Source organism: Budorcas taxicolor, chromosome 23 (genome assembly GCF_023091745.1).
Source record: "Budorcas taxicolor isolate Tak-1 chromosome 23, Takin1.1, whole genome shotgun sequence".
In the NCBI taxonomy this organism is placed as follows: Eukaryota; Metazoa; Chordata; class Mammalia; order Artiodactyla; family Bovidae; genus Budorcas; species Budorcas taxicolor.
In genome coordinates this window covers 39,647,809-39,674,717 of record NC_068932.1, presented here as the reverse complement: position 1 = coordinate 39,674,717, position 26,909 = coordinate 39,647,809, and positions in this window count along the sequence as shown.

Below are 26,909 nucleotides of genomic sequence, written 5' to 3'. Positions count from 1 at the left end.
AGAGAAAGCGCTCTTCAAAATGACCCTCAAAACAAGATGGGAGCTCACTACTGAAGGAAAGCAGAGGGAACGTGCATTTTAGGTGAAACCTTAGGAAATAAAGGAAAGTCTAAGCATACCAGATTTGGCTTCCCTTCCTCCTGTGAGTCTGAAAGCCACCACCCCATGGCTGGTGTTGGGACTGCTTCGGTTTGCTTTAATAAGCCAGACAGACACCCAGTCTGCTCCTCTGGGGTGTGAAGCGAACTGGCAATACTGAGGTAAGGAGCCTCTGGCCTTGTGGGGCTGTGAAATAAACTGAGCATGGCTTTTCTATTGGCCTGTGGTGACTCAAATATACTCAATCCCAAACATGTGGGTCAGCCATCTTGTGTTCTTTGAGAGCCAAGAAGAAAGGGGTCAGTGAGCATTTAACATGCTCATTGGAATTACAGCACAGCCAATCATATTTGGAACTCAGAAGAAGCTTTCTGTTCCAGATATGGCTGCTCAAAAACAAAAAAAGCAAAGGGGAAAAAAAGAGGAATAAAAAAGAAGCTTGGAAGTGAACCAGCAGGAGGGAATTGAGGAAGTCATTGAGTGCCTGCTCAGTCTTGTCTGACTCTGTCAGTTTCAGGGCAAGAATACTGGAGGGGGTTGCCGTTTCTTCCTCCAGGGGATTGTCCCCACCCAGGGATGGAACCCATGTCTCCTGTATCTCTTGCATCATCAGGCAGATTCTTTACAGCTGATCCACCAGGGAAGCCCTTGAGGAAGTCATTGCCTAAACTAAAGAATCCTCCATGGTTCACGGACTGGCTTTACCTGTATTTACACATAGCCTTGTAGAGGAGGCTTTGAAAATCTGGAATTGTACTTAAAGATAAACTTGACTATCAAAAAAAAAAAAAAAAGAAAGACTATATGGAAACAAAACGAAAGTCAGGCCTCAGAGTCAACAGGACTGAGCCATAAGGTACAGTCAGAATCACTGCACTATAATCTGTGGCAGCAGGTTATGAAGCTGATGTAGCCTTCTATAGACTTCTTCTTCCTTTCATTCCTTATGTTCATTCCTTATGTCCCCAAGTCATCTGCAGAATTTTCAGAAACTTTCCTGATCTGTCCATTGAGAGTCCTTGGCCCATTTTGTCAAGTTTTACCTCTTGCTTTAAACTCTTTTCGTTTACATATGAACGGAAAGTGTTTAGTCATGGCCAACATAAGTGAAAAGCTTGAACCCTTGACACAACAAATTCATAATTAAGGCTTTCTGTTGACCTCATCTCTCAGAGTGCCCAGCAACCCCTTACTTCTCTCTTTATTTTTTTTAACAATGATTTTGTTCCAAAAATATTGCTACTCATTTTTCTTTTTCTTTTTTTTTAAGTAAATCAGATCTTAAGCTATAGATGGGGATTTTTCCACTTAGGGAAAATCTTTGCTAAAATATTTTATAAACTAAACAAAATGTTCTATAAATGTTTGTCTCTGTAAAAATTCACTTTTAAATTGTATTTTAAGCATACTGAAAAATTAGAATACCACTCTCTCTAAACGCTTAAAGTTTTGCATGAGCATGTCATATACATTCATTGATGATTATCATTAATCTCAAACCTTACAAAGAACTTCATTTCCTCAAAATCAATGCTCCTTTGAATGGATACCTGTATATGTATGGCTGAGTCCTTTCACTGTCCACCTGAAACTACCACAATATTGTTAATAATCTATAGTGCAACATAAAATTGAAAGTTTAATTTTTAAAAAAAAAATCAATGCTCCCTTACAAACCCAGCAAAATAATACATGCTTCCAAAGTTCTAGAAGAATCAGAAAGTGGAAGTAGGAGACCTCGAACTTGGAGGGGTTTCCTTGATCAACTGGTGACGGGATGATTTCTGAAGGCCCTTCTGAAATTCAAGCCAACTATAATTTTATCTACCTCAGAGACAATTTCTCAAGGTAGTTAAATTTTCAAATGAAATTCCCTTTCTTCCCCAAAGTATACTTACTGAAAACAGCACAGAGAAAGAAGGCCACACACACAGATGAGCAGAAATGAATCTGAATTACCAGGGGAGCTCTTGGCGAAGATACAGAATGTGTGGCCATTATTATTTTATGAAGAAACTTTAAGAAGTAACCAGAGATGGTACCCAGAAGCTCTTCCTGAAGACTATTATGAAGGGAGACACCAAGCCCAGCAAAGTTCAGAATTACATGAAGTTTACCCAGTTCTTTGTTCTTCACTCACCACTATTACTCTTTCCCGCTTTCTTGGGGAACCAGTGTCTTATGTTTCTGCCTGGAGTTCCCCAGAAGGAGCCATTTAGACAAACCATTCATGGTGTTAAACTCTCTGGTGACACAGAACTACCTTGCCCTCCTTCCCACAGCCCATCAAAGCTTCTTCTTGCTCAGCTGTCCAAACATTCTGTCTGGAACAGCATCACCAAGAGTGTGGTCCTGAATTGAGAGATTAACACTAAAATACATACATCACTGTGTGTAAAACAGATAGCTAATGGGAAACTGCTGTATAACACAAGGAGCTCAGCTTGTTGCCCTGTGACAACCTGAAGAAGTAGGATGGGATGGGAGCTGGGAAGGAGGTTCAAGAAGGAAGAAACATATGTACACCCATGGCTGGTTCAGGCTGATGTATGAGAGAAACCAGCACAACACTATAACAAAATTATCCTCCAATTAAGACTAAACAAATTTTTTTGAAAAGAGTATTGTCTTCAAAACAACAGCATTAGCATCACCTTGGAGTTTTTTTAGAAATGCAAATTATTGAGGTAATGAAATAGGTCCCTCAAAGTGATCTGCACTATTTGGAATCGGTCACTGTAGATTATTCACAACAGTCGAGTCGTGGAAACAACCCACAAATCTGCGGATGGATAAATGGATAAAGAAACTGTGGTTTAAAGAAACAATGGTGTATCACTCAACCTTTAAAAAGAAGATCATGCCATTTGCAACGACAAGGATGAATCTGGAGGACAGCAGGCTAAGTGAAATAAGATACAGATACAGAACCCAGAAAAAAGAAGAAGAAAACAAACCCTGCATGTCCTCTCTTACATGTGGAATCTATAAAAGTCAAAAACACAGAAACAGAGAGCAGTATGGTGGGTAACAAGGGCAGGGGTTTGGGGAAATGAGGAGATGTTAAAGTGTACAAAGTTGAAGTTCTGTGGGCTGAGTGAATCCAGGGATCTAAAGGCAGCATGACCACTATAGTTAATAATTGTTTTTGAAAATTTCAATAGAGCTGTATTTTTAGGGCTCCACACAATTTAAGTAACAAAATTAGTAATTCCCAGTAAAGTGGAACAGAAAGCAAAAGAAAACCATTCCTCAACACTGTAGATCATTTCCTAATACTGTGTGAGTGAGTATAGGTTTGATCAGGGGTTGGTTTCAGGAGCCCCAGTTCAGTTCAGTTCAGTTCAGTCAGTCAGTCATGTCCAACTCTTTGCAACCCGATGAATCACAGCACACAAGGCTTCCCTGTTCATCAGCAACTCCTGGAGTTTACCCAAACTCATGTCCATCAAGTCAGTGATGCCATCCAGGCATCTCATCCTCTGTCGCCCCCTTCTCCTCCTGCCCCCAATCCCTCCCAGCATCAGGGTCTTTTCCAATGAGTCAACTCTTCATATGAGGTGGCCAAAGTACTGGAGTTTCAGCTTCAGCATCAGTCCTTCCAATGAACATCCAGGACTGAACTTTAGGATGGACTGGTTGGATCTCCTTACAGTCCAAGGGACTCTCAAGAGTCTTCTCCAACACCACGGTTCAAAAGCATCAATTCTTTGGTGCTCAGCTTTCTTCACAGTCCAACTCACATCCATACAAGACCACTGGAAAAACTATAGCCTTGACTAGATGGACCTTTGTTGGCAAAGTAATGTCTCTGCTTTTGAATATACTATCTAGTTTGGTCATAACTTTCCTTCCAAGGAGTAAGCGTCTTTTAATTTCGTGGCTGCAATCACCATCTGCAGTGATTTTGCTGGCCAAAAAAATAAAGTCTGACACTGTTTCCCCATCTATTTCCTATGAAGTGATGGGACCAGATGCCATGATCTTCGTTTTCTGAATGTTGAGCTTTAAGCCAACTTTTTCAGATTCCAAAATCCAAGAAAAAACATACTGTATTGAATATTGGAAATTTGCTAAGAGAGTTCAGGTGCTCTCACCACAAAGAAAAAAAGGTTAACGATATACAGAGATGGATAATGTTAATTAGCTTGATTGTAGTAATCTTTCACTACATATCCATACATCAAATCATCGTATTGTTCTCATAAACTATACACAATTTATATTTTAAAATAATTTCTTTAAAAAATGAAAATTGTCAAGCCTCACCTTGACCTACTGAATTAGAATCAGGGCTTATCAGTTCAGTTCAGTGGCTCAGTTGTGTCCGACTCTTTGCAGCCCCATGTATTGCAGCACGCCAGGCCTCCCTGTCCATCACCAACGCCTGGAGTTCACTCAAACTCACGTCCAGCAAGTCGGTGATGTCATCCAGCCATCTCATCCTCTGTCGTCCCCTTCTCCTCCTGCCCCCAATCCCTCCTAGCATCAGAGTCTTTTCCAATGAGTCAACTCTTCACATGAGGTGGCCAAAGTACTGGAGTTTCAGCTTTAGCATCATTCCTTCCTAAGAACACCCAGGGCTGATCTCCTCTAGAATGGACTGGTTGGACTCCTTGCAGTCCAAGGGACTCTCAAGAGTCTTCTCCAATACCACAGTTCAAACGCATCAATTCTTGGCACTCAGCTTTCTTTATGGTCCAGTTCTCACATCCATACATAACTACTGGAAAAACCATAGCTTTGGACCTTGGTCAGCAAAGTAATATCTCTGCTTTTTAATATGCTGTCTAGGTTGGTCATAGCTTTTCTTCCAAGGAGCAAGTGTCTTTTAATTTCATGGCTGCACTCACCATCTGCAGTGATTTTGGAGCCAAAAAAATAAAATCTCCCACTGTTTTCATTGTTTCCCCATCTGTTTGCCACGAAGTGATGGGACTGGATGCCATGATCTTCGTTCTTTGAATGTTGAGTTTTAAGCCAAATTTTTCACTCTCCTGTTTCACTTTTATTAAGAGACTCTTTAGTTCGTCTTCACTTTCTGCCATAAGGGTGGTGTCATCTGCATATCTGTGGTTATTGATATTTCTCCCTGCAGTCTTGATTCCAGCTTGTGCTTCATCCAGCCTGGCTTTTCGCATGATGTACTCTGCATAGAAGTTAAATAAGCAGGGTGACAACGTACAGCCTTGACGTACTCCTTTTCCTATTTGGAACCAGTCTGTTGTTCCATGTCCAGTTCTAACTGTTGCTTCCTGACCTTCATATAGGTTTCTCAAGAGGCCGGTCAGGTGGTCTGGTATTCCCATCACTTTCAGAATTTTCCACAGTTTGTTGTGATCCACACAGTCAAAGGCTTTGGCATAGTCAATAAAGCAGAAATAGATGTTTTTCTGGAACTCTCTTGCTTTTTCCATGATCCAGCGGATGTTGGCAATTTGATCTCTGGTTCCTCTGCCTTTTCGAAAACCAGCTTGAACATCAGGGAGTTCACGGTTCATGTATTGCTGAAGCCTGGCTTGGAGAATTTTGAGCATTACTTTACTAGCATGTGAGATGAGTGCAATTGTGTGGTAGTTTGAGCATTCTTTGGCATTGCCTTTCTTTGGGATTGGAATGAAAACTGACCTTTTCCAGTCCTGTGGCCACTGTTGAGTTTTCCAAATTTCCTGACATATTGCGTGCAACACTTTCACAGCATCATCTTTCAGGATTTGAAAGAGCTCAACTGGAATTCCATCACCTCCACTAGCTTTGTTTGTAGTGATGCTTTCTAAGGCCCACTTGACTTCACATTCCAGGATGTCTGGCTCTAGGTGAGTGATCATACCATCATGATTATCTTGGTCGTGAAGATATTCTTTTGTACAGTTCTTCCGTGTATTCTTACCACCTCTTCTTAATATGGCACTGTTTTAATAAGCTTTTCATGTGGTTCTTACATTAAAGTTTGCAGATGACTGACTTAGAGAAGGGCTTCCCTGATAGCTCAGTTGGTAAAGAACCCACCTGCAATGCAGGAGACTCCAGCTCGATTCCTGGATTGGGAACATCCGCTAGTGAAGGGATAGGCTACCCACTCCAGTATTCTTGGGTTTCACTTGTGACTCAGCTGGTAAAGAATCCATCTGCAATGTGGGAGACCTGGGTTCAATCCCTGGGTTGGGAAGATCCTCTGGAGAAGGGAAAGGCTATCCACTCCAATAATCTGGCCTGGAGAATTCCATGGACTGTATAGTCCATGGGGTCACAAAGAGTTGGACACGACTGAGAGACTTTCACTTTCAGGCTTCCCTGATAGCTCAGTTGGTAAAGAATCTGCCTGCAATGCAGGAGACCCCAGTCCTATTCCTAGCTCAGGAAGATCCACTGGAGAAGAGATAGGCTACCCACGCCAGTATTCTTGGGCTTCCCTTGTGACTCAGCTGGTAAAGAATTAGAGAAACCATCAGAGAGAAAATTCCAGCAGTGGAGGAGATGGGAAGAGCTGAAGCTCTCCCTCCATGAGCCTTCCCAACAAAGAGCTTCTGGTCCAAAGGACTTCCACCAACCAACCGTAAGCTGAACATGAACACAAAACACCCAAAATGGAAACACTGGGCAGTGGTCTAACATCTTATTGAGTGATTTCCCTACACTTTGGATGTGCAGATTCAAAATTAATGACTCAAGGATATTGGGAATGAACAGGACATCTCACTTAATTCTCTGTGTCTCCAGAGAGAGGTTAATTGGGACCAATAAATTGGAAGAGATTACTTAACGAGTTGATTAATGTTCTGAGAAAGAAGGGGCCCCAACTGGACATATTCTGCTGATTCCTAAAAAAGAGGATTTAATTAAAATCAATTGCTTAACCCTACTGTAAACTGCAGGATCAATCTCTGCTGTTGGGAGTCTCATCAGTGTGCAAGAAGGAGGAAATGAGACCACAGTCAGGACGATTGCAGAGAGATTCAGTATTTGCCAAAAGACTATTTATCACCTGCAGGAATGTCAGTGCATAGGAGGAAAAATCAAATATCAATTTCAGCCAAGAATAGATTTTCCTGTAAGTGGGAAAGAGGAACACCCAGCCCCGAGTCATCCAGAGTTAAGTAAATTATTCTCCTGGGTTAAATTGCTGTCAGGCTATACTCTATAACGTGAACATTTGCTGTGCCTTTTCAACAATGTGCACACACCTCCGTGTGTGTCTGTGGAAACAGATGAGTGGGCTGGCATTGCTGAGTTTAGATCAGTACAGTGAAAGCATCATTATTCAGCAGCAGACTCTTGGCATTGCAGACTGCCCAGGGGCTTTCTTTGCAGGACCCAGGTCTGTACCCCACACTCCCACTCCCTGCACCACGGCCTCGGGCCACCTCCCACCCTCCCAGTCAAGGCCCAGAAGCGCCAGTCCTCCAGTTCCAGGGCCTTGTTCAGGTCCACCCTGCTTCCCCAGGCTTCAGTTGCTCCTGCTCCAGCTCTGAGAGAAGTCTGCCTGGTAGAGAAACTGAGCTACATCTGAGAAGTGGGAAAGCTAGGAGACCTGCACAGGCAGACTAATCAAGGTGAAGAACATGGGAGCTTCAAAGCTATTAACAAACCTAGGCAGGCCTGGGTTGCTGTGGGAAGCCAAAGAAGGCCCCCCACCCGCCCAGAGATGCCCATGTCTTAGCCTCAGAACCTGTGACTACGTTAGCTTTCATGCAAAGGGGATTAAGGCTACTGATGCAGTGAGGTTTGCTGACTTAGAGGTTAACCTGGATTATCTGAGTGGGAGCCATCTAATCACATGAGTCTTTAAAAGTGGAAGGAGAGAGAGAGAAAAATGCAAGGTGGGCAGGTCATGACCAACTGCTGCTGGTGCTGAAGTTGGTAGAAGGGGAGTGTGGAGAAGATTCTAGAAGCCAGAAAGGGAAGGAAATGGATTCTCCCCAGAGCCTTTGAAATGGAGGCAGCCCTGCTGACCCCTTGATCTTGGCCCAGTGAGACCCACAGGGGCTTTCTGACCTGCATAACTGTGAGCTACTAAATGTGTGTTGCTAAGCCATTTGCTGTGTGGTCATTTGTGACAGTAGTGATAGGACACTCATACAGTCAGCAAGGGCTGAGGGTCAGCCTTTTGACCTCAGAGCACTCTGTAGGCCTTGCAGGACCTGCTGCAGACGGTGTCTCAGGGTTGGGTGGGCATAGTCAGTGCCTGTGCAGTGGGAGAAGTGGGCAGGAAGCCAGAAAAGTAAAAAGACCGGTGGTTTCTAACCATTAATTTACCCCTGAAGTTTCACAAATGCGAAAATGGTGAAAATTCAAAGAAATAAGGTGAGCACCCATATTATGAATTGTATAAAACAGATTTACTTTGCATCTTTCAGAAAATGAAGCTGCGTACATTTGACTGACTGTTTAGAACAGTCTTGACAAAGCCATGGGCTTCCCTTGTGGCTCAACTGGTAAAGAATCCACCCACAATGCGAGAGACCTGGGTTCGATCCCTGGATTGGGAAGATGCCCTGGAGAAGGGAAAGGCTACCCACTCCAGTATTCTGGCCTGGAGAATTCAGTCCATGGGGTCACAAAGAGTTGGACATGACTGAGCGACTTTCGCTTTTATTAACAAAGCCATCTTATTTTCAGAGAACGTCGCAAAATGTTATGGGGCTAGTGAAATTGTTTTTAATGTCAAAAGAAAAAAATGGAGTCTGGTATTTAATATTTAACAAACTCCTTATTTTGTTAGAAACATTTTGACTTTAATAACTAATTATATGTCCTTCAGTATCTAATACATATAGTATTCAAATTTTTTTAGATTTGTGTAAAGCCACACTTAGTGACCTTCCTGCATGATGGAATAAGTACAGACTCTTTAAAAGGGGCAGATGCTGCATTGGAAGATGTAAATAATATAGATGGGTGGTTTTTAGTGGACTTTAATAGAATAAACTCAAGCCTTCTCCACCACATTCCATCCCCATCAGCCCCTGGTGAAAAGGAGATTTTGTTAGGCCATGTGTTTGGCCTCCAAGGTCAATGCCACACTTCCCTGGTTAAGAGCCTCGCCTCTCACTCATCTGAGCTGGAGGGTGCGTGTGCTCTGCCTACACTGCAGCCAGGCCATGTCAGTTCTGGGTCAAACATGGGGACCAAACAGGACTCTCTTGCCATTTCATTCTCTCTGGGTACCAGTCCCCCTGGAGTGGGTGGCAATGTCAGGCCGGCTTTCCTCTGTGTGGCCAAACACATCTTACCAGGGAGCTCTGCACTGGGTCTTGGGCCCAAAGGCCAGTTAACAATCAGGTATTGTCAGGGTATATTAAACAGAGTTCTCTAGAAAAACAGAACCAATCTATATATACTTGAAATTTTAATATAGGAATTGGTTCACAGGGTCACAGACACCAGTAAGTCCCATGATCTGCCATCTGCAGACTGGAGAACCAGGAAGGCTGGAGGTACCATTCAGTTCAAGGCTGAAGGCCTGAGACCCAGGAGCCCGGATGTCCAAGGCCAGGAGAGGATGCAGAGTGAACTCACCCTCCCCTCACTCCTTGTCCTATGGGCCCTCAGTAGACCGGATGACGCACATTGGAGAGGACCACCTGCTTTACCCGGTCCACCGATTCGAATGCTAATTTCTTCCAGAAATACCCTCCCAGACACGCCCCTGAAGTGTTGTACAGCTATCTGGGCATCTCTTAGCCCAGTCAAGCTGACCCATAAACTTGCCTGGAATTGTGCTCCAATACCCCTGGAAGTTAATCCAACCAGTCCATCCTAAAGGAGATCAGTCCTGGGTGTTCATTGGAAGGACTGATGTTGAAGCTGAAACTCCAATATTTTGGCCACCTGATGCAAAGAGCTGACTCATTTGAAAAGACCCTGATGCTGGGAAAGATTGAGGGCAGGAGGAGAAGGGGACGACAGAAGATGAGATAGCTGGATGGCATCACTGACTCAATGGACATGAGTCCAGGAGTTGGTGATGGACAGGGAGGCCTGGCGTGCTACAGTTCATGGGGTCGCAAAGAGTCGGACATGACTGAGCGACTGAACTGAACTGAACTGAACCCCTGGAAGTCACGGGAAAGGGAACAGTGGATGGGAAGGTAAAGAGTGACTCAGGGGAGTCCTGAGATGACAACCAGCTGCCAGGAGCCTTCCAACCTGCACCTCGAACTGTAATATCCAAAAAAGAGGGAAACAGGAAAGATGCGGGGAGAGAAAAAGAAGAGACAAAGGGAAAGAGAAAGAGGGAAGTCTCTTTCTTATGCCCACCATGGGAGTCTCACACAGTCTGAAGTGCCTTCCAGACCCACTGGAGGACACCCAGAACTGCCCCTTGAAGCGTCAGAGTCAGGGTGCACACACACACGAAAAGGAGGAGATGCCTGGGGACTGCTTGCCAGCACCTTTTCCTTTTTAACTATTTCCTCAAAGAGCTTTTGAAACATCAGTAAATCCAACTCGAAGCTCAACATGGCAGGATGCGGGCAATGCAAAAAACCCTGTGCCCAGAATTTTAACATGCATTTTCCCTAAGTGAATGAGCACCAGGAAGTGAGTCTTTTTTTGTTTTGTTTTTTTTCCTTTTTTTTTGGAGACACTGAAGTTCTCCGCTGGAGTGAAGTCATGGGCTATCAGCCCTGCTCTGTGCTCTGGAATATTGATTTGCTGGAAAACTGCAGCTTTCAAAGTGAAACTCTGGATTTAAGCAGGTAATGGGAAGCACAACTAATATATTCCGAGGCTTTGCAATACAGTTTAAAGATGCATCACACTTATTAGATGGTGCATGATCAAGTGTCAGTCAATTCTGCAAAACTCCTAGAAGTGAAGAGGGGCAGGGGGGATTTTATGATTTGTCACGCTGTGAGTACAACTCGGATCTCTGTGTGTGTGTCTACAGGGCTCGGGGTGTTTGTTAAGGACTGCTCGTTTCCATGTGTAAAAGTCTTACCTCATGTCAGGAAGTTCACCTAAATGTCTAACCACAACCTTCACAAATGTGGGCTTCCCTGATGGCTCAGTTGGTAAAGAATCCGCCTGCAATGCAGGAGACCCTGGTTCGATTCCTGGGTTGCGAAGATCCCCTGGAGCAGGGAAAGGCTACCCACTCCAGTAATTCCATGGACTGTATAGTCCATAGGGTCGCAAAGAGTCAGACGTAACTGAGTGACTTTCACTTCACTTCACACCTTACCAAGCCCATAGCAGACTTCTGCTGCATTTCAGTAGAGGTAAGCATTTATTATCATTGATTATTTGTCTTTTAATTTGACATTTAATATTGCTCCTTGTCTCCCAGGCATCCTAAGACATACATTTGTTTCCTTTTCACTCTAAGTTAACACTATGCCTTTCTTCCGAGATCATCATTTTTAATCTCCTTTAAACACTTCATAAAAGCAAACAGCCATCTTTAGCCTTTCTGCCTAAAGTATTTCTGATAGCAATTGCAGATTGCCATGTAGTTGAACTTCGCTCCTCAACAATATCAGTCTTAGTAAGGCTTGCAGTCCTTGGGGCCCAGAACCTCATCTTTTTATACATTCTGCAAAGTGTCTTGTGAACTTAGAGCCTCAATGAATTACATACGGCCACAGTGGTGATCACTTTCCAACTCCACCCTTGGGACTGAGGTCATCTATATTTTACGGGCATCTCTTTTAACTAGGTCCATTAATTTTGCAGTAAGCATTCTAAGTGTAAATCAGCTCCTTTATGGCAAGATCTACCAACTTTTCAGAGTCTGTCTTTTTCACAAAGGCGCCAACAGGACCAACTAATGGCATCCTTAAGAAAGACAAGGGTTGGAGGTTTTCATGCAGGAGCTGGAAAGACTTGGTGGATCACCCTCTATGCAACAGTGACCTTTACCTGGGCTCCAGAGCCTGGGAGGTGGAACTCAAGCTAGAAGAGTGTAGTGGAGTTCCTGAAGAGCAGGCTACCTGGAGGACATCTTCCTGTGGGTAGCATGGGCTAATGCCCCCCATGGAACACTTCCATTTGACCAGAGTTTAGCCTGGGCAGACACCCAGCAGGTAGAAGGTGGGAACCTTAAGGGTCCCAGCAGAGGACCCTGGAGCTCAGTTCTTGGATATGGATGAACTGACCCCAGATCTGGAGCTGGGGCCTCCTGATCTTGGGTCACTCTTCCAAATCCTGAGCACTTCATCAAAGTCAACTCCCCTGCCTTAAGCTTACCTTCAGAGTCCTAATGAGACACTCCTGGCTCAACAGTCAGATAACTTCTTGCCTCTGCTGAGCCTCCATATGCCACCTGTGTAGACAGGTAATAGCACCAGCCTCATCAGGACATTAGGACCGTGATAGCAACACACAGAGAATGCACAGCGAAACGCACCCAACACGGGTGACTTGAGGATGGACTGGTTGGATCTCCTTGCAGTCCAAGGGACTCTCTAGAGTCTTCTCCAACACCACAGTTCAAAAGCATCAATTCTTCGGTGCTCAGCTTTCTTTATAGTCAAACTCTCACATCCATACATGACTACTGGGAAAACCATAGCTTTGACTAGATGGACCTTTGTTGGCAAAGTAATGTCTCTGTTTTTTGATATGCTCTCTAGGTTGGTCATAGCTTTTCTTCCAAGGAGCAAACGGCTTTTAATTTCATGGCTGCAATCACCATCTGCAGTGATTTTGGAGCCCCTCAAAAATAAAGTCTCTCACTGTTTCCACTGTTTCCCCATCTATTTGCCATGAAGCAATGGGACCAGCTGCCATGATCTTAGTTTTCTGAATGTTGAGTTTTTAAGCAAACTTTTGGCTTTAAGTTTAAGTGGCCTTAAAACTCAATTACTGGGCTGCTCAATGCCTATTCATAGCCTGCCCAACACATGCATAGCTTCTCTGTCAATGTTTGAAGGAAAGGAAGAGAGGTGAGATGAGGAAAGAGAGGGACAGAGGAAGGGACTAGAAGACAAGTGGTACACTGGCCAACAAGAGGCCACAGAGATCAGTTACCCAATCAGCAGATCTCAGGGGGGGTGAAGCACAGGGTTTGGAGAGGGCAAAGCCAGGGAAACAACAGTTGTCATCACTGGGGGTCTTGAGACCTTGGCCAGTCCCACTGAGGTGGGTCCTAGTGACAGATCTCAACAAACCTAAGTCCCAGATGATCCAGCGTGACCAAGAGAGCTCTACTCCGCTAGGCCCACTTATCCACATATTGACCATCCAGCAGAAGGGCTCTCACGGTGGAGGACAGGAGTAGAACCAGGATTGGACAGATCCTTGACTCAGTACATAGGCTTGACTTTCACCCCCAGAACTACATCAAGTTCTCATCAGTTGGCCCTTCAACCAGGGATTCAACATCCTTCTGGCCCATTTTGACCTCATTTTGATCTGAAAACACTTAGGCAGAGAAAACAAAATCTGGATGGGCATCTTCAGTCCTGTGCTTCATAACTAACCATGAAGCAATTACATAGTCATGTTATTAGACAGAAAACCAGTATGCCAACTTTGTGAGCAGTGGTAAATTTTGTTTTCCTTCTAGAAAATGTATTTTCTCCTGCCTAGTAGTAAACTTAATATCTATGCAGCACTGTAGCTTTTAGAGATTCAGTCTGCATACATTCATACTCCCATGGAACTCACAACCTACAAGGGGAGACAGAAATGTAAAGAATATATTAATAAATTATCAGTGTGATAACACAGGGTCTATCCCATAGCAGGTACTCAATTAAAAATTAGCTGCAGATGAATGAATGAATGGGTGCTGCAGAAAAGGTGAAATAGAGGATCCATTGGGGAAACAGGAAAAGGCACAATTCATACTGGAAAGGAAAAGTTAAGTCATAGAAGGCAAGTAAGATGCACCTGGTTGCTATTTTAGGAGTTCGGTACACGAGGTTCTAATTATTAAAGTGCTTATTGGAAAAAAACGTGGATTTTTGAAAAAAGCTTAAAGAAGAAGACAAGATGCATCAACAATTTAGGCAGCAAATGAAATGCGAGTAGATGTGGAAGAAGTGGCTGAGCAGGGATGGAAATGAAGGCAGTAAGGAAATTGGCCGGGGCTGAGCTAGTGGATGGAGGGAAGGTGTAGGGGTTGTTCCCAGAATGAATGAGAAACTCAGTTGGCTGTTCCATGGAGCCACTAATCAAAGGTATATTGTTGAGACTTCAAAAATACCCAGGACTTCTGACTGATTCTTCAGAGAGAGAGAGGGGGTAAAGGGATACTCATGACTGATACTGCCCAACTCTAGTCCTGGAGAGTGTGTGTTGGCCTGGAGAGTGTGTGGAGGGCAGTGGTAGGCAGAAAAATGCCCCTTCCCCTCCACCCACCAAAGATTTCTATGTTCTGATTCCAGGAGCCTGTGAATATGTTATCTACATAGTCAGAGGGACTTAGCAGATGTGATTAAATTGAGAATTTTAAGATGGGGAGATTATGCTGGATTATCCCAGTGGACCCAACCTAACCACAGGGTCCTTATCAGGAAAAGGAGGGAGGCAGGAGAGTCAGAAGGGTATGTGACAATCAGTTCAGTTCAGTTCACTCGCTCAGTTGTGTCAGACTCTTTGCGACCCCATGGACTGCAGCACGCCAGGCCTCCCTGTCCATCACCAACTCCCAGTGTCTACCCAAACTCATGTCCATTGAGTCGGTGATGCCATCCAATCATCTCATCCTCTGTCATCCCCTTCTCCTCCTGCCCTCAATCTTTCCCAGCAGCAAGGTCTTTTCAAATATGACAATAGAAGACAGCCTTCAGAGAAAGGTCTGAAGATGTTACGCAACTGTCTTTGAAGATGGTGGAAGGGGCCGTGAACCAAGGAATGCCAGCAGCCCCTAGAAGCTTGGAAAGGGAAGAGATTCTCCCCAAGAACCTCCAGACAGGAATCAGCCCCAGTGACACCTTGACCTACCCCAGCGAGACCCACACAAGACTGAGAATTACAAGGTGAGAATTTATCAGGTTGTTTCAAGCTTGTAAGTTTGTGGCAATTCACCAGAGCAGCCATGGGAAACCAACGCAGCATGCCTTTGTTTTGTAAGATGATCCCCATGTTACAAGACACACTGCATCCATGGGGGTTTGGGGAGTGCCCCACAGCCATGCGACGGTCAGAAACACCCGCACGTTTTCAAACATCCACTGTGGATGAGGGAGCACCTAGCCCATTTAAATAAAACGGCCCGGAGAACGGAAGAGGCAAATCTTTCTTTTCTGCCTCAATCCCTCAAGCTTTCATCATGCCTGCCATTTCCTCTCACTCAGTGCCAATCCATCAGATTAAAAGGCTTCTAAAACATCCTGAAATTGAGCGAACTGGGGCTTGGTAACAAAGGTGGAAGCATGGATATGTAAAGAGAAACATTCATCCATTTGATTTACTTATGCACACTCTCTCTGTTTCTGTGTGTATTTTCAACAAAGTGCAAAGATACTGCTTACGAGAGGGCTTGCAGCAAGTGGAGTGGGGGCAGCTGAAATGCGAGCAGCTCTGTGTCCCCTGATTAATGGAGAAAAGGCGGTTGGGCTCCTTGACTGATGACACACAATCCCTATCAGCTTGCCTCCAGCAGCAAGCATGGCTTCCTAACAGTCTCAGAATCCAGAAGGCAAAAGGATTTTCATTCTGGGCATAGAAAAACTGGAAAAACAGCAGACCAAGCTGGAGTCCGCTCTTGCATGGTCTGCTAGATGAAATGATGCCTTGTCAGTTTTCACTTTGTTTTTCCTCCCAGATCTGCACGCCAGAGCAGGGGGACGGCTGATTTCCCCTGAAAAAGCCTGCCATTTGAGCATCCCTCCAGGTGGCGCTAGTGGTAAAGAACCCGCCTGCTAATGCAGGAGACCTAAGGAGATGCAGGTTTGATCCCTGAGTTGGGAAGATCCCCTGGAGGAGGAAATGGCAACCCACTCCAGTGTTCTTGCCTGAAGAATCCCATGGACAGAAGACACTGGCAGGCTACAGTCTTTGGGGTCGCAAAGAGTCAGACAGGACTGAAGCCGCTTAGCACGCACACATGTGATAATACCAAAGGCCAGAGCAGTGAGGTGAAGAGTTTTGGGCAGCTAAGCCCTGTCTTAGTTGCAAGAAAAGAGCTTCACTGATCACCCCATTATTTCCCATTAGCCTAAGAACAGTGCCTTTTTCTCCCTCAGAGAGAAGCTTTACATAGATAGATAGCTGTTTCTGAAACCCATAAAAGGAACAGGAATTCAAAGATGCTTTTCTGTCTTTAGCTAACATTCACTGCATGCTTCTTTGAATTATTTATTATTGAAATTATGCCACCAGCAGAATCAAATCATCTCTGTTAAGGGAAGTTTATCTCTGTTAATGGAAGTTTTAGTAAGCTGGAATATGGGTTAGGATCACCACTCCCATTTTTACCCTAATTATTTTTTCCTTAGCATCCATACATCCCCATGGTTTGAGCTATAAAAAAGCAAAATCAGACTGATTATTTAAAGTTGCTGACATATCTTAATGCTCAAGGCTCAAATTTTGTTATTAAATGTTAAATGCTTTTTCTCAGCTTCAAAAGAATTTCCCACTATGTTATTTTATTAATCTTCTTCAAGGGGAATGCCATCACCCAAGACATACAAACACTATTTTTTAAATTTGGGAAGAGTCTTGTTCTTAAATTTCCAGAAAAAGTCATTGCTAAGTTCTCACTGGGATCCTGAGGTTGCCCTCCATGCTTCTCTCCATCATGCCCTCCTGAGCAGGACTTGCGTTCATGCACACACCACACAGAGCTGAATTTCTCTGGGCCTTCCATCTTTTCTGCCTCCATCTTTGATCAGAATCATGAGATCAGGAAAAGTATACGAAAGAGAAAATCTATCCTACAGCAATTCTTCCCACATCCAAAGATCTGACTTTGGAAGAAGAGAGTATTTGTGAAAATGAATCCATGAGGCTGAGGCACAGGAAATACCATAAGGTTATGCATGATCTATAACTAGTAAGCTGTGTGACCTCAGGCAAATGGGCTACCCTCTCTGTGTCACAATTTTCTTATCCGAAAAATGTGAATAGTCGTAGTATCCACTTCATAGGGTTGTTGCGAGAATTGAATGAATGAATACTTGAGCACAGTCAACAGAGGAGAGGATGTAACAGATGGATACACCAACAATGCATAGTTTTGGGGTTTTTTTAGTAGTTAAGACCGTAGCAGGCTTCAGAGATCAATCAGCCACTCAACAGCGACTGATTCAACACCTAGGAAGAGGCAGGCTCTGGGCTTATCGCCACAGATATGATTATAAACGGTCCAGCTTGATTCTTACTCTCACAGAGTCCTCAGCCATCCCCAGAAGCATGGGGTCTCCGTGTAACTGACATGGTCAACTGACAAGTCACCGTTTTCTTGATGTAGAGTGAGCTGTCGGCTCAATCATCAGTGGGAAAAAAACCACAAGAGTAACAATATGATGGAGCCCTTACAAACTTTAAAAAGTCCACCATTTCTTTTAAATAGTTCACCTTCTCCTCTATAGCAGTCATTTTTCTCTGGTACCAGGATCAAAATTTGATCACAATGTACCCAAGTTAAATAATCTTAAGTGATATATTACTATCATTCCTACAAATTCAGCACAAATGGTATCCTATTCAAGACATCATCTCAAGTACTGCAATTTCTAAAAAGGAAAAGTACAAACAGCCTTCATGTGACCCTTTGGGGTCAGGCTTAAATTAATTGACTTCTCCCGCTCCGATGTCTGTTAAATGCTCCTTCAGCCAACCCCCCCTAAACCCATCATCACACGATGCTTCTTCTGGAACAAATCAGGATTAGAGTGGCAGAGGAAGCACCGTGTCTTAAACCAGGCTCTAGAAGTTGGTCTTATTTTCAGCTGACAAGAATTCACCGCCAAAAGAGAATCCTGTTTACAATTTGTTTACTGAACTCTTAGGGACCAATCCAGCACTGCAGAGATTCCAAAGGGAATGGCTACTGGAAGAAGGGTAACTTGTCATTTTCTGCAAACAAAGCTTCAAGGCACATTTGCAGTCTTGTTTCTGAGCAGAAGCGAGAAGGCTTAATTTCAAAATGTGGTGCGATTATTAAGTGGTTTCACTTAAAGAAACCAGCCTCCTGGGCCCTTGCATTTCAGTTCACTACACCGATCTCCCACTGAGTCAAAAGCATATTTCATAACAATTATCCCTCTGGTTTCCAAATGTCTGCTAATAATAATAAAAAGAACTAATTATTGAGTAGTTACTATAATGCAGACAAATTCTTATTGAAATATAATTGACACACACCATAGTGTCAATTTAAGGAGTCAACATGTTGATTTGATACATTTATATGTTGCAATGTGATTGCCATTGTAGTATTAGCTAATGTCTTTATCACATCACATAACCGTTACTTTTGTGGAAAGAATAATTAAGACTTAGTCTCTTAGCAAATTTGATTTGTGTAATGCAGTATTGCGTCTATAATCACTATACTATGCATTAAATCTCCAAAATTTATCTCCTACTTGCAAGTTTATACCCTTAAACAACAGCTCTACTATTCCTCCACCCCCAAAGTCCTTGATAACCACCATTCAACTCTGTTTTTGTTTTTAAAGTTTGGCTTTTCAGATTCCGCATGTAAGTTTTGACTCATATATACCCCTATGAAAACAACACCATGATCAACATAATGGATGTGTCCATCATACACTCAAAAGTTTCCTGTACTCTTTTATAATCCTCTCTCATCCTCTGCCCTAACTCCCAACCTCCCCCCATCCCCATCGCCCACAACCCGTCACTGCTGTCAGTCTAGTCATGTCATTAGTTCACATCATCTCAAGTTTTATATAAATTGAATCATACTGTATTGTACTGTTTTTTTTTCTATTTTGGCCTGGTTTCTATCACTCAGTCTAATTATTTTGAGATCCATCCATACCATTGCATGCATCAACAATTCATCTGTTTTACTATTGACTTCTACTGCATTACAAAATTACTCTGACGGCTGCGTGGTGCTGGAGTGACTTTGAGGAGATACCCCACATCCAAGGGCAAAGGAGAAGTCCCAGCAAGATGGTAGGAGGGGTGAAGTCACATTCAGAATCAAACCCCATACCCGCCAGAGATGCTCAGAGGGCTCAAACGTACCTTGTTCACACAAGGACCCAGAGACCCCACAGAGACTGAGACAGAACTGTGTTTGAGTGTCTCCTGTGGAGGTGCGGGTCAGTGTGGACTGCCACAGGGGCAGGGGCTCTGGGTACACAGAACTGGGCATGGCTGGGCACAGCAGATGTGGGTATGGCATAACCCTCTTGGAGGAGGTCGCCATAAGCCCACCATAGAACTGCTAGAACTTACACAGGACTGGGGAAACAGGCTCTTGGAGGGCACGAACAGACCCTTGTGTGCACCAGGACCCAGGAGAAAGGAGCAGTGACCCCACAAGAAACTGACGGAGACTTGCACGGGTCCAGCACTCTCTGGTGGAGGCGTGGGTCGGCGGTGGCCTGCTGCAGGGCTGGGGGCTGTGAGTGCAGCAGTGCGTGCATGGGACCTTTTGAAGCAGGTCGCCATTATCTTCATTACCTCCACCATAGTCTGGCAGGTAAACAACAGGGAGGGAACACAGCCCCACCCATCAACAGAAAATTGGATTAAAGATTTACTGAGCATGGCCCCCAGAGAAGGCAATGGCACCCCACTCCAGTACTTGTGCCTGGAAAATCCCATGGACAGAGGAGCCTGGTGGGCTGCAGTCCATGGGGTCGCTAGAGTCGGGCACGACTGAGCAACTTCACTTTCACTTTTCACTTTCATGCATTGGAAAAGGAAATGGCAACCCACTCCAGTGTTCTTGCCTGGACAATCCCAGGGACAGCGGAGCCTGGTGGGCTGCCATCTATGGGGTCACACAGAGTCGGGCATGACTGAAGTGACTTAGCAGCAGCAGAGCATGGCCCTGCCCATCAGAACAAGACTCAGTTTCCCCCTCAGTCAGTCTTTCCCATCAGGAAGCTTCCATAAGCCTCTTACCCTTCAACATCAGAGGGCAGACAGACCGAAAACCACAGTCACAGAAAACTAACCAATCTGATCACATGGACCACAGCCTTGTCTAACTCAATGAAACTATGAGCCATGCCGTATAGGGCCACCCAAGATGGACGAGTCATGGTGGAGATTTCTGATAAAATGTGGTCCACTGGAGAAGGGAATGGCAAACCACTTCAGTGTTCATGCCTTGAGAACCCCATGACCAGTATGAAAAGCCAAAAAAAAAAAGATGGGATACTGAAAGATGAACTCCACAGGCTGATAGGTGCCCAATACACTACTGGAGATCAGTGGAGAAATAACTCCAGAAAGAATGAAGAGAGGGAGCCAAAGCAAAAACAACACCCAGTTCTGAATGTGACTGGTGATAGAAGCAAGGTCCAATGCTGTAAAGAGCAATATTGCATAGGAACCTGGAATGCTAGGTCCATGAATCAAGGCAAATTTGAAGCAGTCAAACAGGAGATGGCAAGAGTGAACATCAACATTTTAGGAATCAGCGAACTAAAATGGACTGGCATGGGTGAATTTAACTCAGATGACCATTATATATTACTGTGGGCAAGAATCCCTTAGAAGAAATGGAGCAGCCATCATAGCCAACAAAAGAGTCTGAAATGCAGTACTTGGATGCAATCCCCAAAAATGACAGAATGATCTCTGTTTGTTTCCAAGGCAAACCATTCAATATCACAGTAATCCAAGTCTTGCCCTGACCAATAATGCTGAAGCTGAAGTTGAATGGTTCTATGAAGACCTACAAGACCTTTTAGAACTAACACCCAAAAGAGATGTCCTTTTCATTATAGGGGACTGGAATGCAAAAGTAGGAAGTCAAGAGATACCTGGAGTAACAGATACATTTGGCCTTGAAGTACAGAATGAAGTAGGGCAAAGGCTAACAGAGCTAGGCCAAGAGAATGCACTGGTCATAGCAAACGCCCTCTTCCAACAACAGAAGTGAAGGCTCTACACACGGACATCACCAGATGGTCAACACCGTAATCAGATTGATTATATTCTTTGCAGCCAAAGATGGAGAAGCTCTATACAGTCAGCAAAAGCAAGATCAGGAGCTGACTGTGGCTCAGATCATGAACTCCTTTTTCCCATATTCAGGCTTAAATTGAAGAAAGTAGGGAAAACCACTAGATCATTCAGGTATGACCTAAATCAAATCCCTTATGATTATACAGTGGAAGTGACAAATAGATTCAAGGGGTTAGATCTGACAGAGAGCGTGCCTGAAGAACTATGAACAGAGGTTTGTGACATTGTACAGGAGGTTGTGATTGAGACCATACTCAAGAAAAAGAAATGCAAAAAGGCAAAATAGTTGTCTGAGGAGGCCTTACAAATAGCTGTGAAAAGAAGAGAAGTGAAAAGCAAAGGAGAAAAGGAAGGATATACCCATTTGAATGCTGAGTTCAAAAGAAGAGCAAGGAGAGATAAGAAAGCCTTCATCAGTGAGCAGTGCAAAGAAATAGAGGAAAAGAACAGAATGGGAAAGACTAGAGATCTCTTCAAGAAAATCAGAGATACCAAGGGAACATTTCATGCAAAGATGGTCACAATAAAGAACAGAAATGGTATGGACCTAATAGAAGCAGAAGATATTAAGAAGAGGTGGCAAGAATACACAGAAGAACTGTATAAAAAGATCTTCATGACCCAGATAATCACGATGGTGTGACCACCCACCTAGAGCCAGACATCCTGGAATGTGAAGTCATGTGGGCCTTAGGAAGCATCATTACGAACAAAGCTAGTGGAGGTGATGGAATTCCAGCTGAACTATTTCAAATCCTAAAAGATGATGCTGTGAAAGTGCTGCACTCAATATGCCAGCAAATTTGGAAAACTCAGCAGTGGCGAAAAGACGGGAAAAGGTCAGTTTTCACTCCAATCCCAAAGAAAGGCAATGCCAAAGAATGCTCAAACTACCGCACAAGTGCACTCATCTCACATGCTAGGAAAGTAATGCTGAAAATTCTCCAAGCCAGGCTTCAACAGTATGTGAACCATGAACTGCCAGATGTTCAAGCTGGATTTAGAAAAGGCAGAGGTACCAGAGATCAAATTTCCAACATCTGTTGGATCATCAAAAAAACAAGAGAGTGCCAGAAAAACATCTACTTCTGTTTTATTAACTATGCCAAAGCCTTTGACTGTGCAGATCATAACAAACTGTGGAAAATACTTTAAAAGATGGGGATACCAGACCACCTGACCTGCCTCATGAGAAATCTGTATACAGTTCAGGAAGCAACAGCTAGAAATGGACATGGAAAAACAGACTGGTTCCAAATAGGGAAAGGCGTACATCATGGCTGTATATTGTCACCCTGCTTTTTTAACTTATACACAGAGTACATCATGAGAAATGCTGGGCTGGATGAAGCACAAGCTGGAATCAAGATTGCCAGGAGAAATATCAATAACCTCAGATAGGCAGACGACACTACCCTTATGGCAGAGAGCGAAGAAGAACTAAAGAGCCTCTTGATGAAAGTGAAAGAGGAGAGTGCAAAAGTTGGTTTAAAGTTCAACATTGAGAAAACTAAGATCATGGCATCTGGTCCCATCACTTCCTAGCAAATAGGTGGGGAAACAGTGAGAGACTTTATTTTGGGGTGCTCCAAAACCACTGCCGATGGTGACTGCAGCCATGAAATTAAAAGACACTTGCTCCTTGGACGAGAAGTTATGACCAACCTAGACAGCATATTAAAAAGCAGAGACATTACTTTGCCAACAAAGGTCCATCTAGTCAAAGCTATGGTTTTTCCAGTTGTCATGTATGGACGTGAGAATTGGACTATAAAGAATGCTGAGCACTGAAGAATTGATGCTTTTGAACTGTGGTGTTGGAGAAGACTCTTGAGAGTCCCTTGGACTGCAAGGAGATTCAGCTAGTCCATCCCAAAGGAAATCAGTCCTGAATATTCATTGGAAGGATTGCTGCTGAAGCTGAAACCCCAATATTTCGGCCACCTGATGTAAAGAACTGACTCACTGGAAAAGACCCTAATGCTGGGGAAGATTGAAGGCAGGAGGAGAAGGGGACAACAGAGGATGAGATGGTTGGATGGCATCACCAACTCGATGGACATGAGTTTGAGTAAACTCTGGGAGTTAGTGATGGACAGCGAGGCCTGGCATGCTGCATTCCATGGGGTCTCAAAGAGTCCAATACAACTGAGCAAGTGATGTGAACTGACTGAGCATTACAAAAATAAACCACAGGGAACTTCCCAGGTGGAGCTGGTGGTAAAGAATACACCTGCCAGTGCAGGAGATGCAAGAGACTCAGGTTCGATCCTGGGTCAGGAAGATCCCCTGGAGGAAGAAATGGCAACCCATGCCAGTATTCTTGCCTGGAAAATTCCATGGACAGAGGAGCTTGGCAGGCGATGGAGTCATAAAGAGTCAGACACAATTGAGCACACACACACAAGTTCATTCATTTACCTATTGATATACACTGGGACTCCAAACTTGGGTGTCACAAATAAAGTTGCCATAAATACTATGTATAACTGTTTGTACAGACATGTGCTTTCATTTCTCTTGGGTAAATGCCTACATGAGAGGTGGCTGGGTCACAAGTGTACAATTAACTTTTAAGAAACTGTCCAACTATTTTTCAAAGTGGTTTTACCACGTATAGACACTGATATGTTGTATTTGCATTTTTATTCAGTTCAGAGTACTTGCCCGTGTCATTACTATTTTTCACACTCCATTACTTTGTGTAGATCTAGATTTTCCTCTGGTATCAGTTTCCTTCTGCCCACTGGACTTTCTGCAGCATTTCTTGCAGTGCATGTCTACTGCTGATGAATTCTTTCATCTATCTCAAAAACTCATCACTTGCATTTCTGAAGAATAGTTTCACCGGGTGTATTCTAGACTAAAGGGTTTTCTCGCAGTAGTCTTAAGATGCTGCTTTACTGCCTTCTGGTTTATATCATTTCCAACAAGAAATCTGCTAACATCCTCATCTTTGTTCCCCTGTATGTCGTAAGTATACTTAAAGGTGCTCCTTCACAGGAATAGCTTTAAAATACTAGTTAAAATTACAAAATAGTATGTTTCTCTTATGTTCATAGAGATTTAAAGTATTGATAGCATCTAGTTGCAAGTACACACTCACTGTATGCCACTATTAGTGATAGTATAAACTGGTACACTTTTTTGCACAATAATTGTATACAATCTACTAAAATCAAAATGTCTGAACTTTTTCACAGTTTTTCTACTAGGATTTTTTTTCTCTAGAGATATTCTCCACTACTGGTGCAAGTGCTCAAGAATGGTACAGCAGCATCATCTAAATTCAAAATTTCAAAATACAAATGATTATAAATAGAAAATTTAAAAGATATATATGTTTGTACATCAATGAAATGTATCCAATAAAACAAATGAATAACATTGATTTGCATAAAAATATGTGTTAGTAAAGACACTTCTTCACTTCAAAAACACTTTTGAGTATAAATGGCAAGAAATACAATTAAAACAAGGTTGAGGGAAAAAAAAAGAGAAGTTATTAATTCTTACAACCCAAGGAAAAGAAATGGGACTGAGCAATTAGACTGTAATGAAAGAACAACCAGAAAGAAAATAGGAAGAAAAGTTGAACAGCTGCAACCAAACTATATCTAAGAGATTATCTCTGAGGTTTGGGACTATGTAGAACTCCCACTTTCTCCTTTACACATTTCTCTAGGGTTTCCACTTTCATAATATAAGTAGAAAAAATCATACATTTCAAGATAAAACTTCACAGAAACCCAAAATCTCCTCATCAGGTTCTGAGTATGATTTTTTTCATATTTGCAATAAGACATTCTTGAAAATGTTTAATTTTTAATAATATTCCAATCTAGAGGAAAACATGGAAATATTCTCTTTAAACTCTTTTGGAGTCTGGAATTCTTAAATATACTAGCTTGACAACTCAAAGCAGTGCCCTCCTTTATGCAAAATATTTAAAAGCATACATATTTGCCAAACTGCCTCTGAAGAATTTAAGCCAACAACAGTCTCTGCCCCATGTTCTGAATGCCTCAACAATACTATAGACAAGAAGGAGTATGGGCCCTCTTCCTCCCCACCTACCCACTCACAGAGCAGAACATTTCCAATAGACCCTTTGAGCAAAATAATGAGTCCTCCCCAAGACCATGCTAGACACCCAGCACGTGAATAGGAACAGAGCCTCTAGCAGAGCAATGCCCACATGGCTGTTCCATCCCCACCTTACTCCTTCCCAGGAGATAATCCAGAACTTGAAATTTTAAATTATACCATATAACCCAAGCAAATGGAAATGGTGCCCAGTTTCTTCAAGCCACTCAAGTGAATATGTGAGCAGCAGTCTCTGAGATTTCTGGGGTTTACCACTGTTGTTTAGTCACTAAGTCATGTCCGTATGCAACCCTTTGAGATCCCATGGACTGCAGCACACCAGGCTTCCCTATCCTTTAGCATCTCCTGGAGTTTACTCAAATTCATGTCCATGGAGTCAATGATGCCATACAAGCATCTCCTCTGTTGCCCCCTTCACCTCCTGTCCTCAATCTTTCCCACCATCAGGGTCTTTTCCACTGAGTCAGCTCTTCATATCAGGTAGCCAAAGTACTGGAGCTTCAGCTTCAGTGTAAGTTCTTCCAATGAATATTCAGGGTTGATTTCATTTAGGATTCACTGGTTTGATCTCCCTGCTGTCCAAGGGACTCTCAAAAGTCTTCTCCAGCAGCACAATTCGAAAGCACCAATTCTTCAGCACTCAGCCTTCTTTATGGTCCAACTCTCACACCCATACATGATTAGTGGAAAAACCATAGCTTTGAGTATATGCACTTTTGTCAGCAAAGTGACGCCTCTTTTGAATACGTTGTCTAGGTTTGTCACAACTTTCCTTCCCAGGAGTAAGCATCTTTTAATTTCCATGTGGAGCGACATCGATTAGAGAAATATTCTCAGCCTCTCTCTTCGGCTGTCGTTGTTTAGTTGCTAAGTCATGCCCAATTCTTTTGTGATCCCATGAACTGCAGCCTGCCAGGCTCCTCTACCCATGGAATTCTCCAGGCAAGAATACTGGAGTGGATTGCCATGCCCTCCTCCAGGGGATCTTTCTAACCCAGGGATTGAACCTGCTCTCCTGCAGCTCCTGCATTGCAAGTGGATTCTTTACCATTGAGCCACCAGGGAATCCCTCAAAAATGTACCAAGTACCACGCTAACATTCTGGGGAAATAAAAGCAAAGAAGACACCATCTCTGTTCTCAAGAGGTTCAATACTGTGGGAAAGGCATTACCTGTAACTACAGGTCATTACAATACAAAATTATATATGCCACAGTAAGAATAAGTATGGGCTTCCCTGGTAGATCAGCTGGTAAAGAATCCGCCTGCAATGTAGGAGACCCTGTTTCGATTCCTGGCTTGGAAAGATCCTCTGGAGAAAGGATAGGCTACCTACTCCAATATTCTTGCCCGGAGAATCCCCATGGACAGAAGAGCCTGGCAGGCTACAGTCCATGGGGTCTCAAAGAGTCGGACATGACTGAGCGACTAAGCAAGAATAAGTATACATGCTAAGAGGCACATAACCTACAACAGCAGAGGTCTGGTTCTGTTTCAGAAGGAATTATACTTACAATGACAGGTACAAGATAAACCCTGTCTAATCAAGGCTTCCCTGAAAATTCTATGGTTATACTGTTTCCTATGGCAGCACCGCAACCGGCTAGAGCTAAGCCTTCACAAACAAG